This window comes from Dermacentor andersoni, chromosome 3, assembly GCF_023375885.2.
Source record: "Dermacentor andersoni chromosome 3, qqDerAnde1_hic_scaffold, whole genome shotgun sequence".
Taxonomy (NCBI): Eukaryota; Metazoa; Arthropoda; class Arachnida; order Ixodida; family Ixodidae; genus Dermacentor; species Dermacentor andersoni.
Window position 1 is genome coordinate 181,223,272 of NC_092816.1, and position 22,063 is coordinate 181,245,334.

At 44.8% G+C, this 22,063-nt stretch overlaps 1 long non-coding RNA gene across 1 annotated transcript; it reads right to left on the bottom strand.

Annotated features, from left to right (window-relative positions):
• Positions 1-358: 358 nt before the first annotated feature.
• LOC129384297 (uncharacterized) lies at positions 359-13,198 on the bottom strand. Its single transcript, XR_008612029.2, has 3 exons — positions 13,137-13,198; positions 1,329-1,400; positions 359-694 (listed from the first exon to the last, which is right to left on the bottom strand). It is a non-coding gene; the product is annotated as an uncharacterized lncRNA (long non-coding RNA).
• Between the last annotated feature and the right edge of the window lie 8,865 nt (positions 13,199-22,063).

Sequence of the window (22,063 nt, forward strand, 5' to 3'; positions counted from 1 at the left end):
CCGCAACCAATACTGCCAGACCATTATTTTTAACAGTTTATTTTCTTCTTCTTTAGCATTGCTTCGACAAGTGGACGCCGAAGACAGCTTGCATTTCCAAAGAGCTGGTACATAGCTGAAGTATCCCTCGTTGGCCCGCTGCTGGTGAATTAATATTTCTATCCTCCTGTGAGTCCTTCATCTTATTTCCTCCATTAGTGCGGAAGATGGCTTGCATCACCTGTTTTAAATCAATTGTTCTGAAGAGTCGCTAGATCATCTGCGAGGTCTTCCTTCTGGCCGCAGGTAGGGCTTCAGCGGGCACATCAAGTGGGCAATGCTTTCAGCATCAATGATTTATAAACACTGAAGGCCAAGCTTAGATATTTAAATGGAGCTTTATTAAGTACAAAAGCATGCGCAACTGCCATGCGCAACAGCCATCCGCAAGCTCTAATATTCGGCATTGGAGCATGGTGTGGAGCGCTGGGCAGTGCTTATACTTCTTTTGAAATATTCAAGGTTTTTTTTTTGCGAGAGACTATCTTTAGAAGGCGTCACTCTCTTGCGTCAGGTTGTTACCCGCACAGGGAAGCCAAGCATCCCTCGCTGATGCGTGCCTCCTCGGCGCTGCTCTGCTCGGCACGCTCAGCAGTCTCGGCTTCAGCCCTGGCCTCGGCATCACTGGAGCTGCTGGCCGGCATGGCATTGCTCTCTGGGGAAAAATGCAGATGACGAACTGTACAAACACATTCAAGAACTAAGACGTACCAAGATAAATATTCATGTAGGAATTGCGCGAACGATGAAACCACGAAATAGATACCTTGGTTTCAGCTTTTAGTGGGACTGACCGGCATAAATGTATTTAATTTCATGTCTGTAGGCATGGGCTTTTACAGTAAAGCAATCGCTGCGAAAGGAATGGGAGTGCAGAGCAATGCGGTATACAATCGCAAGCACTAGTGCGCCAAATTTGTTCAGTTGGAGCGTGGCATAAATAACGGCAGGTCTCTATGCCAGGTGACTACGTTCGGCAAGGAACACACAATACGCTGGTAATGGTGGCGATAACTAGCTTGTGGGTCAATGCACACATGAACATAGCAGCATTAGAAACAATCAAGAAATATCTAGAAGTGAAGAAAGGTGTTTCAAATGTAACGAAAATTCACGTACAATTCAAGCTTTCGTTTACTTTTCACTATATACCAATGCTGCCGAGATTTTGAACATACACTCATGACTACATACATACACTCATGACTCATGAGGCACACGGCAAATTGCGAGGGCAGTGTGATTCCGTATTCAGTACTAAACTCAACTTCAAATGCAAGGCAACTCACCTGCCAGAATAAGACCAAAGATTGCCAAGCCCACCAGGATCACTTTCAGCTGCATGCTTTTTTTTGGTAATGCTGTGCATCAAAAGAAATAACCAGAAATTTCTCAGGGTGGCTTAATTTCTGAATTCATATTCTATAATGTCGATGTGTCTACCACTTACACTACTTTCCAGCATAGCACCACTTTAGTCTAGCTTCACGCATAATTAAAAGCAATGACAAAAGCAGGCAGAAAATGGGCGTTCTATTCCATGTGCGAAAAAACTATCACTTACCATGATTTTTCAAAAAGCGTTGAGATACCATCGCAGCTTACGTCACGCATCATGTGCACCATCCGGCATCAAACTGAGCAGTAGAACTTGCCTTCATCATATGTCACATTTTTCTAAATTGTTCGCAGCAGGTGACGTGTTGTTTAGTCTTTTCATGCATTTTCCATTTAGGTTAGCATACAAGAATCTTCTAGCAATAAAAATTTCATTTATGTATAAGCACATGCCCTGAATGAGTCAAAGTAGCTCTATACACGCATAGTGGCTTGTGCATGTGTCAAATTCAGTGGTAACAAACCTACACGAACAACCGGCGGGGGGCAAGTAAAACTTGTAACATCTTACACAATAGCGAGAGTCCTCTGATTTCTTACACCATTAGCTTACATAGTCTAACTTAATGATCTTCTTAAAATAAAGTTTGCCTAAGAGTTAGGCGGATAAATAAATGTCAAACTGTTTTCCTTTTTTTAGACCTGTAGTGCAAAGTATGAGCGTTGAAAAAATCTGAAAGTAGCAAAGCACAATATGCCATTAATGGCGGCACTTTTGTTTGCACAAAACATGTGTATTTCTCATCTAAATGTGCAAAACGCATCTATAGTATGCGTAATCTACGAATATAAGAAATATTTCGTGGGAGTTACTTCAACAATACTCAGAAAATAGTAGGCAGAAAACTGAAAGTGGGCTTTATCCCAGGCCACTTATGGTGTCATTTGTAATTGCTGCAGACAGATCTCATCATATTTCCATCATATGTGTACATTTCATTTGCTTTTCAACACATGTGTGATACCACTGCAGGCAGAGATCTCGCATCGGTCTGTCTCCCCTGACCACTGATCACACTTAGTACAGATCAGTCTTTTTGGCTTTGCTCGCGAAAGATAGCGCGCCACGCGCCAAAGTTGTTCTTTCTCGTCCTGCGTTGCTCTAAAACAACAAATGAAGCTTGTAGCCTGTAGTTCAGTGCTGGCCGAAAACGCGTAGCCAGAAATTTTCTACCGAATATTGAAACTCAGAAAGCGATATTTTTCCGCTATGTTGCCTGTAGGCAACATTCGTCAATAACGGTATGTAATTTAGAGAATTGTTTATCCTCAATGACACGCTTACTGACTGTTATTAAGAGATTGATGTTATTTTCTGGTATAGCGAAGCAGTCGGAAATTCACCGACTACGATACTCCTTAATGCGAAATTTGAGCACTGCCCCGCAAGTGTTTTTATTTCGCGATTTAATGGCTGGCGCGGATAATCTCTCTCGTGCGTCACGTTGCAGACGGGGCGAAGTTTCCAACAAAAGATCGCGAAAGCCAGCGTGTGGATGACGCGTGGGCGCTTTTCACAGCAGCCTTACCAAAAGAAACCTCCCAGACGACGCACGGTACTCTGGCGCCATCTCGTAGCTATCGTCGCCGCGCTACGCTTTTCTTCTCACACTTTCGCCATACCCTTCTCTTCCGCTTTTCTCTTCGCCTATTTCACTCCCCGCTGCGCTCCGAGTTCACTCTTTCATCCTTCGCTGTATTTCGTACACCCGGTTACGCCGACCCTCGCCGGAGGAACCGATGCCTAATGGCTGCGCTCTAAAATTAATTTCGCAAGTACCAGAAGGGGTGCAACATGGTTTGCATTCATATTTAGAAATCTTCCAAGCAACACTAAGAGACGCAGGACGAGGACCGAGAAAGCAGAGGTTCTCTGTCCAGTTTTCACTGCCCTTCGTCGGCGTATTTTGCATCGCGTGCAACCCTCTAATTCGCGATAAGTTTAGGCGGATTGCAGTTGTGATTCGAAATATTCAACTTACGATTATCTCCAGATTATCAATGTTAAAACTTGACGTGTAGTGCTATTCGGCACGCAGGACGACAGAGGAGACGAAGATTTGTCCCACGTGTACTCTTTGTCGTACCTCAAGTTATGCAGTACTATCTAGCGCGCAATTCGGTTGTTTTGAAGATTAAAGCATTTCACATACAAAGGGGTCCTTAATATACCGCTGGGAATAGCCTACTTGCTCAGTTTGTTCGGAAGTGAAATTCGGTGTTAAGAAGCAATGCGCTGTCTCATTTTTGCTCTTGCTATTGGTTGGTCACTGGATGAAAAAAAGTTAACAGTTCCTTTAGTATTCATTAAAGTGGATGAAGGCGAAAGCTTCAGCGCTCAGGAGAAATTTGTTAGATTACTTGACATTTTCATTCGAATTCGGTTTTACAAACTTGATAGTGTCTTCCACAAGAATTACTGCTTCCAGCTAGACAACTATAGATTTATACGTCATGAACGCAGACACTACTGTCGAATGTGCCGGTACATTGTCCTCTGACCTTAGCGACCACTGTCCAATTTTTGTGTCGGTAGTACAAAGACTTTCAACATTCACTAGAAAAGCCCTTACTACCTATCAGTCAATTATTGACACAAATCTTAATAAATTTAGAGAAATGATAAACAGTGCTGACTGGTCCGAAATTTATACTTATGGCTATGCAGATAGAGCGTACAATATATTTATAAATAAATTTTGTGAAATATTTGATGCATGTTTCCCATGGTCCACAAAGTGCCATTTTAAAAACAATTGAGAACCATAGATTACGCCTTCTCTTTATAAACAGATAAGAAAGAAAGGCAAGCAGTATCAAATTTTTTTATCCAGCCGAGATTTGGCCGACTTGACTGCCTTTGAACAATGCAGAAATAAACAGTGAGTTGCGTAAGGCGCGTAAGCAATATTATACAAATATATTTGAAAAAGACGGCCGCTGTGATATGAAATGAGTTTAGTAAACAATAAACGCAATCATTAACACGCCCAAGCCCTACAATTCTATAGGAGGTCTTACAATAAACGGTTTAACCTTAATGGGTACGGAACTAGCGGATAGCTCTAATAAACACTACAACAAAATTACACTACACTACAAACTTACTACACACTACAACAAAGATACTGCCTGCCTAATTTCTGTACAGACACCTTACTCCTTTTTCCTGCACCCTACCCACCCATTAGAAGTTTTTGCCCCACTAATGACCCTAAAGAATAGCTCCTGCCTTCACGCATAGGGTCTGTCAGTAAGACCAATTAAATTTGTAGCTGACCTTTTTGCACCTCACTTATTGTATGTATTTTACCTATCGACATCCTCCTCTGCCTTCCCAGACAGAGTAATACCATAAATCTGGGACGACACAAGACGAGAAAGTATCGACCAGTATCGATTCTGCCAATTTTCTCGAAACAACTAGAAAACGTTTTGCTTAAGCGTTTGGAAATTTAATGATAATCGCCTGTTTACACATTCGCAATTTGGCTTTAGACAAGGCTTATCTACAGAATCTGTGCAACTGAAACCAAAAGAACTAATTTTGCAATATGTTGGAAAGAAACTTCTAACACTGGGCATTTTTGTTGATTTCAGCAAAGCATTTGACTATATTAATCATAACATTCCTTTATATAAGCTTTATGCATACGTTATAAGAGGCAATGCGCTTAAGCTGATAAAGTCATACGTTGAAAAACGGCAGCAATCTGTATGTGCCGATCGTTGTAGCCCCAGTTTTCAATATGTAAGATGCGGAGTATCGCAGGGCAGCACCTTAGGTCTGTTCCTTTTTAACGTATATATAAACGATGTCGTTCATCTCTCCAAAAAAGCTAAATTTATGATATATGCCGACGACACTAGTTCATTTTTATCTGAAAATTCATCGAATGAACTCCTGCTTGAAGCGAACGTCATATTAGAAATCCTCCATAACTGGTCGCATGTAAACAGCTTAAGATTAATTGTAATAAAACAAAGGCGGTTATTTTTCATTCAATAAATCGGAATGTTACGATATCCATCCCTCTGCTTATTGGAAACTACGCCATCGAAATCGTAAGTAAATATAAATCTCCTGGCGTAATATTTGACGAGCACCTTAAATGGGCTGATCACTCCCGTTATCTTTCTTTAAACTTGACAAAATCCCTAGGAGCTGTTTCACGAGGTCGCGACTTGCTTCCCGTGAAAGCTAAACAATTAATATAAAATTCATTATTTCCTTCTGAAACAAGCAACTGTCATCTTGCGTGGGGAACTGCGGCTCGCGTCAATCTAAACCAACTACTACTACTGCAAAAAAAAAAAGCTATCCGCATAATTTCTGGCTCAGATTACCTAGCTCATACCAGACCACTGTTTATTAAACATAAAATATCTCCCATCCATCAGCTAGTGTCATTTGCCATACTTCGGGCCCTGAATAACTTGAGCTTACCTCGGGCTCTGTTCATAATCCAACTCTGATCGGTGACACAAACGCACACCAGACGCAAACGGACATGACATCTACCCCGACTTAGCGCAACGTATGGCTCCCAAATGTCGCGTTTCATGGTTCAGAACACCAATAACACAAACAAATTGTACCCAGAAAATATGAACCCAAACAGCAAAAAAACAATTGTGCAGCAATTTTTTTTAGCATGTGATGGGCTCAAACCCAAATTAGGGTATTTTTATATATTTTTTGCAACGGTATAAAAGGAAAAATACTGCTATGCATTGTGTTTGAACTTGAATTACAATTATGTTTTCAACCTTCTGTTCCAGCTATACCGTTGTTTTATGATTGTTTTCCTTCTCAGTGCAATGTATTTTGAATTTTACCTTTGTCTTACATTAAGTTTAATTGTAATTCTGCATTGTGTACGCTTCCTTGATTCATGATGTATGTGAAATTGTATTTTTTCCCTTCACTGCTGCCATTTTGCAAATGGGCCCCGGACCCCATCAAGCTGCTTCAAGGCAGCTTTTCTGTCCCAGGCCTTTTTATCTTGAAGAAATAAATGAATCTTGAATGCGTTGTTACTTGCTATTACTCGTTTTTTCCCACTAAAAGTTGTGTATTCGCTTGCCTTAATGAACTGTACCTTAATTAATGGTTCCTTTATCAGCTTCACCCTAATTAGCACCAAAGGTCGCGAGTTCGACTTCCACCGAACGTCATGGCTTTGCGTGCCTTATCATCTCTATACTAATTACCTGCCTTAATTAACTGTCTTTATTAGCACCAAGGTAATGGATTCGATTGTCAACCTTCACGATGTCAATTAAAATCAAACTTCGAGATATGGCTGGTTCTTCCGCATCTCCATGTTGGGTCGAGGGCTCGAGTGCTTTAAGTAACTTCGCCTAAATTAACATCACAGGTCGTGAGGTCGTCTCCGCCCAAAGGTCGTGTGTTCTACTTTAGACCTTCACGATCTCAATTAGAATCCAACTTCCAGATATGGCCGGTTCGCCGATATATCCAAGTAAGCTCAACTACCACCAGAGGTCGTGGGTTCAATTGCCTTAATTAACACTATCTTAATTACCTGTACCTGATTTACTTTGTCTTAAATAACACCGCTGGTTATGGGTTCAACTCCTACCAAAGGCCGAGGGTATGACTCCCTATGAATTTTGGTGCCCTAAATTTTAGTGCCACAACAGCGATCATCTGATTTTTGACCCACGAACATGACATCCGAGGTGGCGGGCAGAGCAGTCGCTAAGAATCTCTACTTGCATTCACAGGTTTGGGTGACCCTTGAAGCCATCTGTAGATCGGCAGCCGTGGACTGTGGAACGCAATGAGGACCCGCACTACGGCTGGCTGAGCGTATCTGCACCGACTACTGCAGCGAAAGACCGACAGCCTACTTTCAAGACCACGTGTGTCTGACGTCACGTGCTGGACCCGATAAAACAACGGTCCAATCGCCTTTTCGGACACTTGGCAGCAGAGGCGGTGGGCAGTGAAGTTAGGTTAAGCTGTGGGGTTTTACGTGCCAAAACCACTTTCTGATTATGAGGCACGCCGTAGTGGGGGACTCCGGAAATTTAGACCACCTGGGGTTCTTTAACGTGCACCTAAATCTAAGTACACGGGTGTTTTCGCATTTCGCCCCCATCGAAATGCGGCGGCCGTGGCCGGGATTCGATCCCGCGACCTCGTGCTCAGCAGCCCAACACCATAGCCACTGAGCAACCACGGCGGGTGCGGTGGGCAGAGCAGTCGCTAAGAATCTAATTGCATTCACACGTTTGGTGAAACAATTATTTTTTTTTTTTGGTTACTCGTCTTCTTGCTGGCTCTGCTGCCATTTACCTTTTGCTGCTGTAATCATTTGTCGCTGTAAGTCTATTTCGAGCTGTGGCCCTGAGCAACTACTGTGACGGGAGGCGACATGACTTCAAACGAGAGATGGCTGATCTAAAACGTGGATTTCGGAAAGAGATAAGAGAGTTAAGGAACAGCTTGGAATTTGCCAGCAAGGAATATGAAAGCCTAAAGAAAGAATGTGAAAACACAAGGAAAGAAAATGCAGATCTCCAAGCCATGCAGGAGCCACTCAAACGTGAGCTTCACGTTCTACAAAAGCAAGCCCATGAAACAACATTGCAAATAGTGGCTCAGGACCAGTACTCTATAAATAGAAATATAGAAATCAAGGGAATCCCGTTGTCAAAGAATGAAAATCTTGCGGAAGTACTTAGCAAGATTGGCGATACGATTGGCGTATCGCTAAGCGAGCAGGACATTGAAGTGTGTCAGCGTACTCCAAATCAAAAGGACAATGCAAGCCATGATATTTTTGTAGCTTTCATTCGCCAAACAAAGCGTGATCCAGTCTTTCAGAAGGCATGAAAAACGATGTTCACTACACAAGATCTAGGATATAGCGTGATATAACCCGCGTTCTTGTGTCCCCAGTTAAAAGAAGCTGCTTGGGATGACTATTGCAAAAAAGAAAGCACTGAACTGGAAATTTGTTTGGACGAAGGGAGGGAAGGTGTTCGCTAGAAAAACAGGAACGTCTCACGTGATTCGGATCGCCTGCGAAAATGACATGGACAAAATGGAGTAAACAGTTAACACCGTCTGGCGGCTTACAATGACTGACAGAAAAAAATGTAGTATGCCCTTTCGCACGCGATTATCTAGGTTTTCTACACTGTAATGCGAAATCCACAGTAAACGAATGTGACATCCCAACAGCGCTTCTTTCTTCATTCCACGTAGATTTTCATGTGATCATGATAACAGAAACTTGGTACGTTTCTGATATAGATTTGTTGCATTTACTTGGTTTTAACACGCTCTTTTTAAATAGAGAGCACCGACGAGGTGGGCGCATAACGCGAGTTGAATCCACTAAACTCTAATGTTTTAATATTAGTGACTTTTCTAGCATTACTGATGATTACGAAACACTAGCCGTCCAATGCGCAAAACATATTTTTGGAGCTGTCTATCGCCCTTCTGGTGGAAATATTGGGAGGCTTCTTGGTTTCCTAGAAAACTACTCGAGTTTTCCTCTTCTAATAAGCTAGACTTGGTAATAGGCGGTGACTGTAATATCAGTATTCTACAACTCACCTCTCATTCCCGTGAGGTACAACTGTCACTTACTTCGTTTGACTGTATGAACGTCATATCAGAATCCACGCACATTAGCTGCGTTTCAGAAACACTTTTGGACTTGTTTATAACCAGTTACGCAGACAGGCACATTGCGTCGGGCGTCATTGCCGCAGATATGAGCGATCACTTGCTCATATTTATGTTTTGCAAACAAAATGAATTACAAAGAAGGGGAACAGATAATCCCGATACATTTATTATTCATAATATTAACACAAGAACACTGGATATGTTTCGTCAGGAAATAGACAACATAGATTGGACACCAGCATTTTAACGCACAGATGCTGACGAGGCTTATGTAAATGTTATGGAAATTTTTAGAGACGCATATGACAACTCCTTTAGACATAGAACGATACGCAAGCGTAACAAAATCAGGAAGCCATGGCTTACAGTTTAATGCATGGAATTTATACAAAAAAGAATGCAATGTATTCAAAGTTCATACGTACACGGGACCCTACTGATCTGGCCTCATTTACAAAATTTTGAAATTATGTAACAAAGTATTTGCACAGTACAAAAAAACTTGTATTACGAAAACTTGTTTTTACAATGTGCCGGTCGGGGGGAAGCTTCATGACGCGAACTTAACAAGCTCTTGAATCGTAGTAGTAGGTTCAATGAGCTACAGCTTTAATCCGATAATAGGCTTATGAAGGGCCGGGACCTAGGTGACCGATTTAATACCTACTTTACTAATTTAGTATCAGGCGTCTACAACAATGCAGCTATGAGCTTTTTAAATGATCCTAACATTCACTCCGCAATTTTTCTCCGTCTACACCCGAGGAAATTTATTCCATATTCTCAAGCCTAAAGAAAAGTAAAGCTCGAGATATTCACGGTCTTCAAATACGGCCAATAAAGTATATACTTGACTTTTTTCTCCACGAGTTTAACCTAATATATAACATTTCTCTTTCTACGGGCATTTTTCCTGAAAAAATGCAGCACGCGCAAATGAGTTTTATACAAGAGCGGGGCACAAAAACTATTTTTATATTATCGACCCGTTTCTGTTCTCCCTGTTTTTTCTAAGGGTTAGGAAAAAGTAATTGGTAAAATAATCACTTCGTTCTACGAAAAACACTCTCTGATATCACCGCAACAGTTCGGTTTCCACCCGTGCATGTCCACAGACCTCGCTTTGCTAACGCAGAAAGAAGTAAAATTACAAGGTTTTGAATTAACGAAATTAACGCTAGACTTCTATGTGAACTTCTCCAAGGCTTTCGATAGAATAAGTCATCGAACCTTGTTTGCTAAATTACAATATTGTGGGTTTTGTCACCTACCTCTTTCTCTTCTACAATCATACTTAAAGCATAGGAAGCAGGCAGTAGCAATCACGAATCAGCTTTACTCTTTAGAAGATATTGTTGCAGGGCTCTACCAGGGGAGCATATTAGGGCCGATCTTACTTAACCTATGTATAAATGGTATTGTAAAAGTTAGTAACAATGCGCAGTTCGGTATTTTTCCCGATGACTCAAGCATATTCGTCCAAGCACACGATGTTCAGGAGCTCTCTCGCTTAGCAAATTCAACGCTTCAAAAAGTGCACACCTGGAGTATAGCAAATTCACTTGAAATAATTAAAAAAAACTAAATCCGTTTTATTCACACCTTGTCAAAAAACAGTTAACCATTCGCTTGATATGTACCTAGGGAGTGAAAACAATAGCTGTTATGATTGAGGTTAAAACACTAGCAGTTATCTTCACCAAACACTTAAGCTGGGATGCTCATACAGCGTGTATGTGCAAGTCTATCACGAGCGTGTGGTGCGCTTTCTAGGCTTCGTCACGTACTGACGGACAATATTAAATTATTGCTTTAAAACGCTCTCTTTGCAACTCGCATTAACTACTGCACTCTTATATGGGGAACTACTTCATGTAGGAACATTCAGAAAATGTGTACTCTGCAGAAAAGGGCACTGCGTCATATAGCGAATGTAGTACACGATGCGCACGCAAAGGATCTGTTTCTAAAATATGGCATACTTCCTTATCAGCTATTGTATGACTTTACTATTAAAATACAAGAGTCGTAAGCAAAACGAAACCACATTTCTTGCATAACGCGCTGTAACAAAACCATCCGACATACCCTATACACTCAGAAATAGAAGCACTTGGCTGACTCCCTTTTCAGAAACATGTCATGGAAGAAACAGTTTAAAATCGCTCATAGCTACCCTTATAAGTGATCTGGAAAATGACACTATGGACATAGATAACCTAACCCGCGAAAAATGGAAAACTTTTCTACTAAATTGCTGGTGGTATTAAATGCATATAGAGTGTTCGTTGATTTGTGTGATTAGACTATTCCACGAACTGAAATATTTATGTTGTGTTTCTTTTAATTCTGTTTTATCTTTCTTTAGGTTTCCTTGTAGGGAGGTCTCTAATTATTTTAAGTCACGTGCTTAGCGTCTTCCGTAGACTGATCTTCTGTGAGTGATAGTGACAGTGACATACTATAACAAAGAAGTCGCTACAGATGTTTTCAGTATTTTATATGATGTGATTTGTGTCTTTTCTTCCCATTTTCTTACGTGACCATTTAAAACCTGTAATTTTTTTTCACTCAAATATATTTTTGTGTCTCTTGTTTCTGCCAAGTAATGGGGCAAGTACCCAGTCAAGTTGCAGCTTAGCATGTTTTTGTGCTTGTTGTAGCATTCTTCAGTTTTTGTACAAAAGAAATGCTGGAAGTAATTGACTTGAATTAAGCCTTTCGCCTTCATCCTCTTCAGAGAGAGAAAAAATATAGAACAGAGGAAAGGCAGGGAGTTTAACCAGACGCATGCCCGGTTTGGTATCCTGCACTGGGGGAGGGAAAGGGTATAATGACGAATAGAGAGAGGGAAAGAGAGAAAGGAGATAGAGAGTGCACAGCTTCGCGCACATCCTCTTTTGGACAAAGCGAAAGCCTATGCTCTCACGAGACATTCATTAAATTACTTGACAATATCATTCGACTGCGTTGTTACTTCCTATTACTTCTTTTCTCCCACCAAAGCTCGTGGGTTCGTGTGCCGTCATTTACTTTATTCTAAATTATTGTGTAATTATTACCTTCTCTATAATTAACAACAAAGGTCGTGGCTTCGACTGCAACCAATGTTCATATGTGGTTCGACAATCAATGGTGGCACCATGAATTTTGGTGCCATTGATATTAGGTCCCACCAAAGTCATGGCTTCGAGTTCCTTAATTAACTTTGCCTTAATTAAAACCAAATGCCGTGGGTTCACCTCCACCAAGGGTCGTGGGAGGCACAATAAATTTTTGTGCCTGCATTTCGATTCCATAACGCCGGACGCTCAATTATTGGATAACTCCAGACAACGGATTTACTATGAGGCACACAAGCCTTTCGCATTAAAAATGAATGAAATCTATGTCCACAGTAACAAATGCTATAGTGCTTTAATATGTGCAAAAGAAATGGTTCTTTCAAGACATTCTTTATTAGAAATAAAAGCCTAACAAAAAATATTGCCGAAGTGGTCATATCGCTTGCCTATACCTTTATTGTTTTAATCTTTACAAAATTGTTAAGCAATGCCTTTGACATATCACACAAATCAAATCATTGCATTGGAAGCCTCATTGCATGAGGTTTTCTATGCTTGCATAACAAAATAAAATGCATGGCACCCGAGTTTACAGTTTACTAGTTTACAGAACTTTACTAATCAACTTTGTAATTGTTGTCCAATGCAATTTTCTCACAATTTGGGAACGCATAAATAGTAACGTATCCTCAAAACTTGTTTGAATTGAATATGACTTGCAAACTGAGCGCCTAAATTTCTTATGCTGTGACATGAGGCGTAAATAAGTGAAAGCTTAGTTACCGACAAACTGTTAATCACTGGATTGTGCATTTTGATTTCCCGTGAAAATGATGTGGACTTTTTAGACTAGTCCATCTTCAAAAAGTAGAGTTGTGCTATATTCCACGGGCGACATGTAAAATTTTTCACCCATAACATACAACTTTGTAACTTTAGCGAAATGAAGTTTTCTCACTTACGGAAAGGCTGACGCTCAGTTGTTTCCAGAGGGTCTTCTGTTCAGAAGTGCTCAGTAAGTCGTGGATAGAGCTCGCATTTTTATACCTGTACGAACTACTGCACGTGCAGAGAAAAATTCCCCGTGACCTCTTTTCCGAAGGATAAAGCTTGTCAGCATTTGATCTGTTACACTAAATAAAGCTTACTTTTGAAGTTTGGACTTGTATTCGACACACAAAGTACCGGCCGTGATTGAGTTACGCGAACGAACTGTACCGCGTCCACAGCGCAGCCCTTGGACGTCACCGTGGTATGTACGTCCAATAGCACAAATGTATCTGTCCGTATGCGGACATAGCAAGCCTTGATAAGAACACTTGATTGTCACTTCAAATTGGCCCGTGTCAAACAACTCGAGGCTTAGTCTAGTGACCTTAGATGAGTCTGTATATAACTTCAAAAATAATGATGATCGTGTCATATGTTTTGAGAATATTGGCTGCACATGTGCCAACTTTCTCATCACGGACATAGAAGCTGTTGGCCTCGTATCCCCGCTGATAAGGACACTCATTTCTCGTATGACCGAAAGACGCAAATAGCTCGATCAAACCTGCTTTTTCACATGCGACAGTTGACACTAAGCTGTAGTGTCTCATTCAGGAGATCTGTCGGCTGAGTTAATTAGTTCTAGAGCGGCTCACCTCTCGTCAGTTATGCACCGATATGTTTAGCTAGTCACTTCCGCTTATCAGTGTCTTAAGGGGTCGCGCACGGTAGAGCCTTACATTCGTGATACATTTCTATATTTATGCGGCAAATAGAAGCCGACACAGCACTAATGGCAGCACCAGACATAAAACAATTGCTAGAACTAGTGATACTAAAGGACCACAAAGTTATTGGAAAAATAGGATTAAATGTTACGAAAAAACAAACAATACCAAGCGATTCGAATGAAAAGTTAGAGCTAAAGTTACCGTCAATACATGCTGCAATATTAATCGAAACTGAATAGTTTCACCGCATAAGGGTAACATTGACCGGCGCAGCTTTTCTGCATCCACACACACTAAAAAATAACAATCGTGTCAACGAAGAACATAGCATGTTAGGCGAAATATTTATTCTATATAGAACATACACAGACAGGCTAGTTACGACAAGTTTCCTTGATAGAACAAGCCAAGATACAATGCGACTCGGTTACGAATAGCCCATTGGTGCAAACGTTTGTACTTTGTATATTTTATTCCATATTTAAGAAACTTCACCTATTTTCCCGGGCCAGGCTTTCTTTGTATACAAGCATTGTCCTGCCTAGCTGGGTCACCAGATAGTATGTGGTGGAATGAATAGCAAATCAGCCTGCTGTGCTGAGGGAACAGGGTTCGAGACCAACAGTCAGGCCAACTTGCATCACTGAGTATCTGACGATGTGCACTACGCGGCACTTTTCAACGAAGCTCGTTCACACCGACTGAGCCACGGTACCGCAGGAGTGCCGGGTAGGGCAAGAAAAGGCGGCATGGCGGGTGCGAACGCCATGCTGGACACCGGCAGCAAAGGCAGGAAAGCTGAGGTGGAAGAGGCCTCTTGCATGCCGGAAACAGTAGCGGCGCCGAAATAGGACGTAGGCAAGTCGGAAAGAGCAAGCAGGAGAAACGGTTTGCCTCGTCGCCAGCTTGTAGTAGCTTCGACGGGGCGGCTGTGCGCGGAACCTACGGCATGAGGCCTAACGGCCTGGCGCGAAAAGCCGCAAAAAAGAGCCGGACTACTCGAGTGGGGGACCAGATAGAAAATGCCTTTATTCCAGCTAGGGTAAAAGCACCAGGTATACTTACAGCGTTTGGCACTGAGTGACGCCCTCTGACGGAGATGTTTGAAATCAAAACTGGAAACCGACACAGGATATTGTCGCGTATACCCTGCCGAAGTATACACGCTGAATGGGGATGCATGGGTTTGTACTTCACGAACCCTAACCGTTGACACGCGATGTCGAGACGAACCTCGTTCTCTTCCTCTTCAGTCCCCTTGCTGTGCCACACCATGTCGCACTACCCCCTCTTCAAAAAAAAAAGAATGAAAACATACAGGCTTGACGTGAGAGCGCCGAGATGGCCTAGGACGAACACATGCGCCATAGTCACAGTCACTGTGGTGTGCGATGTAGTCACAAGGCACTGAGGGACGAGCAACAACAAAAACTAACCTAAGCGGCTGAAAACGTCGAATTTTAGGGGCTATGGTACGGTTTCAACCGCACAACATGCACAATCTCAGATTGCGGTTGTCGACGTCGGGGAGGCTGGCTTCCGTCAGGAAGGACTTCGTCATTCACGTCACTAATTCGCTTCAACACTTTGTAAGGTCCGAAGTAGCGACTCAAAAGCTTCTCGGATAGTCCTTTTCGGCGCACGGGAGTCCAGACCAAAACTTGGTCGCCAGGTTGGAACTCGACTTGTCGATGGCGGAGATTGTAACGTTGCGCATCGATGCTCTGTTGTTTCTTCATGTGCACTCGGGCAAGCTGACGGGCTTCTTCCGCGTGCTGCACGAAGAGTTCGGCATCTTGGGCGAGATCGAGGTGATCGATGTTGTCGCATGGCAGCATTGCTTCTAAGATAGTCTGCACTTCGCGGCCGTAAACAAGGTAAAACGGCGTGAAGCGTGTTGTTTCTTGCGTAGCAGTATTATAGGCAAACGTTACGTATGGGAGTATCTCGTCCCACGTCTTGTGCTGTACGTCTACCTACATAGACTGCATGTCAGTCATCGTTTTGTTCAAGCGTTCGGTCAAGCCATTTGTCTGGGGATGATAGGCAGTTGTCCTTCGATGGGTTGTGCAGCTGAGTTTAAAAACGTCTTCAATGAGCTGCGCTGTAAAGGCTTTGCCTCAGTCTGTGATGACGTGCGATGGGGCGCCATGTCGTAGGACGATGCTCTGTATGAAAAACTGGGCAACCTCGGAAGCTGTGCCTCGAGGCAACGCCTTTGTCTCAGCATACCGCGCTAAATAGTCTGTGGCGACCATTATCCACCTGTTGCCAGAAGATGACAGTGGAAACGGGCCCAGAAGATCCATGCCGACTTGGTCGAAAGGTTTGCCAGGTGGGTCAATCGGATTCAGCAATCCCGCAGGCTTCACAGCTGGCGACTTTCGGCGCTGGCATTCACAGCAGGCTTGGACGTACCGCTTAACACACTCGCCAAGTTTCGGCCAGTAGTAGGATTTGCGCACTCTATGAAGCGTTCGCGTAAAATCCAAATGGCCAGACGGAGGCTCGTCATGACAGGCGAGTAAAACTTCAGCACGGAGGTCTGCTGGAACGACCAAAAGGTATGTATTCTTGGTGGCAGCGGAGTTCTTCTTATGCAAGACGCCATGTCGTAAACAAAAAGACGACAATCCTCGAGCGATGTGCCGGGGTATTGATGGGTTTCGTCCTTCCATATGTTCGAATATAGGTCGTAGTGAGTCGTCTGCGCGCTTCCGTGTGGACAAATCAGTAACGCTTACGGCCCCAAGGAAAGCGCCGTCGTCCTCAATGTCTTGGTCGGCAGTGTCGTAGGGGCACGCGAGAGTGCGTCAGCGTCTTCGTGTATGCGGCCCGACTTGTACACGATGGTCACGTCGTACTCCTGCAAACGTAGACTCCACCGGGCCAGTCGTCCAGAAGGGTCCCGCAAATTTGCAAGCCAATATAACGAGTGATGATCGGTTACAACTTTGAATGGGCGGCCGTAGAGGTACGGTCGAAGTTTGGCCAGCGCCCATACGACGGCAAGACACTCTGTCTCCGTAGTGGTGTAGTTGGTCTCTGCACGCGATAGTGTGCGACTTGCGTAGGCAATCACTCTTTCAATACCTTCCTGCCGTTGTAGAAGCAGCGCACCAAGACTGACGTTACTGGCGTCTGTATGAACTTCCGTGTCCGCCTCCTCGTCAAAGTGGGCCAGAACTGGTGCTGACATCAGACGCTGTCGAAGCTCAGTGAAAGCAGTCTCTTGCTCGGAGGCCCAGACGAACGATACATCGTCCCTCGTGAGTCGAGTCAGCGGCTCCGCCATCTTCGAAAAATTTTCGATGAAACGCCGGTAGTATGCGCAAAGGCCCAGGAAGCGTCGGACACCTTTCTTATCGGTCGGTGTTGGAAACGTGGCTACAGCGGCAGTTTTCGCGGGATCGGGGCTAACGCCTTCCGCGCTGACCACATGTCCCAGAAACATAAGCTCCTTGTAGCCGAAGTGACACTTCTGAGGCTTAAGGGTAAGGTTAGCCGATCGGATGGCTTCGAGAACTTGCCGCAGTCGTTTAAGGTGGTCATCAAGTGTCGCCGAAAAAACAACCACGTCGTCGAGGTAGACGAGGCAGGTTTTCCACTTTAGACCAGCGAGAACCGTGTCCATCATTCGCTGGAAGGGTGCTGGTGCCGAACAGAGCCCGAAAGGAAGTACCCTGAATTTGTAAAGGCCATCTGGAGTGACGAAAGCAGTTTTTTTCGCGGTCTCCTTCATCTACCTCAATTTGCCAGTAACCGCTCTTTAGATCGAGAGACGAAAAATACTTAGCTCGCCGCAACCTGTCTAAAGAGTCATCGATACGTGGTAGTGGGTACACGTCCTTCTTGGTGACATCGTTGAGGCGTCGATAATCAACACAGAAACGAAGCGTTCCGTCTTTTTTCTTGACCAGAACGACCGGAGACGACCACGGACTGTGCGAAGGCTGAATGACACCATCATCTAGCATCTCCTTGACTTGGACTTGAATTGCCTCACGTTCTTTCGGCGAGACACGATAAGGCTGTTGTTTGATGGGGCGTGCGTCGGCCGATGTCGTTATTCGGTGCTTCGTGATCGGCGTTTGGCCCACCTTGGTAGACCGAGCGAAGCACGCGCGGAATTCGTTCAGAAGTTCCTGCAGTGCGCTCTTTTGGTCGTCCGTAAGCTCGGAGTCTACATCGATGTCTCTGAGTGAACCGTCGTCTGTGTCCACTTCAGAAGCAAAGCACTCGACGATGTCCGTTGATGGTTCGGCGTAGGCGACAGCAGTGCCACGAAAAATGTGCCGATGCTCAAAGGTAAAGTTGGTAATGAGGACCGCTGTCTGGCTATCACGAAGTTCCACAAGGCTTCGCGCTATACAAATACCTTGGGTCAGCAACATAGAAATGTTGCCTTCTACAATGGCTTCACCGTCTTGTAGCTCGTCGGACTTGACCGGAACCATAACACTCGCACGCGGCGGTATCGTGATGCTGTCGTCCGAAACGCGAAGTGCGGATCTGTGTCCAACGGCGTCGGTCTGTGTTGTTGCCCTTTGCGTCGAGCAAGTGATGCAGCGCTCGCGGAGGTCAATAATGGCGCCATATTCCCGGAGAAAGTCCATCCCAAGGATTAAATCGCGGGAACACTCGCGTAGAACCAAACAAGTGGCAAGAAAAGCAGCACCGCGAATCTCTACTCTCGCCGTGCATAAGCCAAGTGGTGCGACGACGTGGCCACCTGCAGTGCGAACTGGTGCCCCGTTCCAGGGCAACGTAACTTTTTTCAGAACCCTCGCCAGTTTGCCACTAAGAATGGAGTAATCGGCGCCGGTATCTACAAGTGCACTCATTTTTCTGCCGTCGATCAACACAGGTATGTCCAGTGAAATCTTGTTGGCGGGAACTGGTTCTGGCGTCGTCGTGTTCTCGTTGTTCTGCGGTCGGCACGATACGAGGTCTTCAGCGCGTCGAGTATCAGCGGCCCCGCCTCGGAAGGTCGCTGACGTCAGTTCTCCCGGCGTGAACTTGGGGATCGCCCTTGCGTCATCCTCGAGGTGGTATCACGAGCAGGGAAATATCGCCGCGGTGATGGTGAGCTTGACTGCCGCTGCGATGTGCCCCGACTGCGCTGCTGCTCGATGAATTCTGCGATGTCGGGAGGCCTCTGGCCAAACCTAGGTCGAGGCGAATTGATGGAAAAACCCCACAGACCGAGTCGTCGATAGGGGCACTCCCGATACACATGACCAGCTTCGCCGCAGTGGTAGCACAGCGGTCGTCGGTCGGGTGCTCGCCAAACCTCTGATTTCCTCGCGGGCGGTCGGCGGTCGTCGAAGTACGGTAGCGGAGTGTCGGAGCAGCTTGCGCGGATTGGAACGCGACTGGCGACGCAACATAAGTAGGTGCGAAAGCTTGGGCGGGGCTCAGTAATGTTTGCGCGTAAGTCTACCGCCGGGACTCACTTGGCAGAGGTGGCGCTTCACTGCTGGAAAGAGATGCCAGCAGTGCCTGCTGTACTTCGTTGCGTACAACGCTGGCGAGGGAGCTGAATGGCGGTGGCGACGTATCGTGGTGCTTCTGCAGCTCGTCGCGAACTACTGAGCGGATCAGCTCGCAAAGCAAGGCGATGTCGCACCCGAAGCATACCGGCGTATCCGGAGTGCAGGCGGAATTTACTTGTCGGTTGTACATGTTCGACCGTTGCTGCAGCGTCTTCTCCATTGCGGTGGCTTCGGTGAGGAACTCCGCGACAGTCTTGGGCGTATTCCGAACAAGACCGCCAAAGAGCTGTTCCTTTACGCCTCTCATCAGATGACGCACCTTCTTCTCTTCCGACATGCTCGGATCGGCACGCTGATAGAGACTCGTCATGTCCTCCACGTACATCGTGCCGCTCTCGTTGGGCTTTTGGACGCGTGACTGAAGGGCTCGCTCCGCTTTTTCCCGGCGATCGGGGCTGGAGTAAGTCTCCAGTGGCTTGCGCTGCAATTCAGTCCATGATGACAGGGCACTTTCGCGGTTCACAAACCACGTGCGAGCGCCATCCTGGAGGCTGAAGTAGACGTTCCTGAGTTTGGCGTTGTTGTCCCACTCGTTAAACGCAGCCACGCGCTCGAACTCCGCCAGCCAGTCTTCCACGTCTTCAAATATGTCGCCATGAAAAGCCGTCGGCACTTGGGGGTTCAGCAGCGTTAGGTAAGTCGGCGTCATCCTTTCCGTAGAAGTCGCAGTGGTCGTAGTCATCACTTTATCCTGGAGGTTTCCAAATTCTGGGGCGAGGCCTGGTATTCGCCGGCGTTTGCGGTGAACTGGAGTCAACTCCAATTGTGCGAGGTTCTTGCTGCCCAGTGGGGTCTCCTGCATAAGTTGGGTGTACCCAGCAAGCTCCACCAAATTGTCGCGTATACCCTGCCGAAGTATACACGCTGAATGGGGATGCAGGCGTTTGTGCTTCACGAAACCTAACCGTTGACACGCGATGCCGAGACGAACCTCGTTCTCTTCAGTCCCCTTGCTGTGCCACACCATGTGGCAATATCACAAGGGCTTATATGTGTTTCATCACGGTTGACAAAAGTTCGACGCGGATGGATAGGGTGGTAAAGAGCGATAAAGGCTTACAATGGTCGGAGCACGTCTGATCAGTTTTGTAAGGACTGATAAGGGTTTATAAGGACAGATAATCATTGATAGGAATCGTATCGATCGCCGCAAGGGCCGGATAGAGTCCAATATGGTTGATAACAAACAATAAGGAGTGATAATCGTTGGATCGAGTTTAACAAGATTGATAACTGCCAATAAAGGTTGATACAGGTCTTATCAAGTTTGATATGATGATGACGGAGGGCTGCCTCGCGATGAGCAAGTGGCACACTGCTCACGCATGCTTAAACGACTCCAGTGGAGTTCCTGGATAACTTTTTGATTCCTCACAATTGTTCTTCAGCCTGACGGCACACCTTGGTCTTCAGTGCGCTTTTTCTTTCTGATCCGTGTTCCTAACATATATGTGGCCAATATTACATACTTTGAATGGTCTAGCTAGTGATGTGCAGTAACTAAACGCTATTGAAACGTTCCGTAAGCCATTTTAATAATTCTCTATGTTTAACATTATTATGCCATCTGCATGAATTCGATATGAACGCCATAAAATTTTCAAAAGCTCTCTTTGGAAAACATAACGAGTTTTCGCAGTGCATGCGACAGCTTTCACTAGGGAAACCTCATCTCGGTGAGCCGACAGTGCCATCATTTTACATTTATCTATGTACTATTCGTATTTCCAGTGACAGATTGGAAGAGTTCATACAAACGTTACAAAATGCACCACAATAGAACAAATTTTGTATTCGAAGTTGGTAGTGGCGATGAATCGGAAGATGACAACATTGCAGCTTTTCTTCATCACTAGCGCGTTTTGGAACATCTTGACGATCCCGTATATGCAGAGAAAATTGTCGAAATGGGTAAGCGCTGCGCATGAGCTGCGGTACCAGGGGCGTTAATTGTTAAGGCGATTTTGCCACAAGAATCCACACAACAGCTATTTTAACTTGCAGCAGTACCGAATTTCTTAGATTGCTGCTTCATATACTTATATATTCGGCAAAATGAAAAATATGAATGAGGCGACATTTCTCCATGCGTACACCCAGAACATCTCTCACGGCAACTGCCAAGGAAAGCGAACAATTTAATGAAGTTTTCTCTGGTGTTTATTCTGAAAGTTTCACCGCGCAAATTGTGCGGTAACGAAAACGGCGCGGTTGAGCAGTGTTGTTCATGTAATTACGAAAAGACATTGAGTAAAGAAAGCCAAGGATTACATGTAAATAACAGCATTTAGCAGGCCCCCATTTACAGGTCTGAGATACGACAGTAATTCAAATATTTTACTTCATTTTATTGAGCGAACATGTCAAAAAGCCATCCGTGACTACTCGAGGCCCTTCACTACACTGAGGTGCTTGGAATTCCTCTCAACTCTTTTCGAAGCATTCGCATTTTTCTTGCACGAGTCTCTGCGTGGCTATCCGCAGAGGGATGCCATACACGCCGCTCCAATGCGCGCTTTCTCCTCGCTGTTCTGGTCTGCGCGATTAGCGGTCACGGAATCAGCCCTGGTCCTGTCTTCATTGACGGGGTGACAGGTGAGGCTTCGCTCCCTG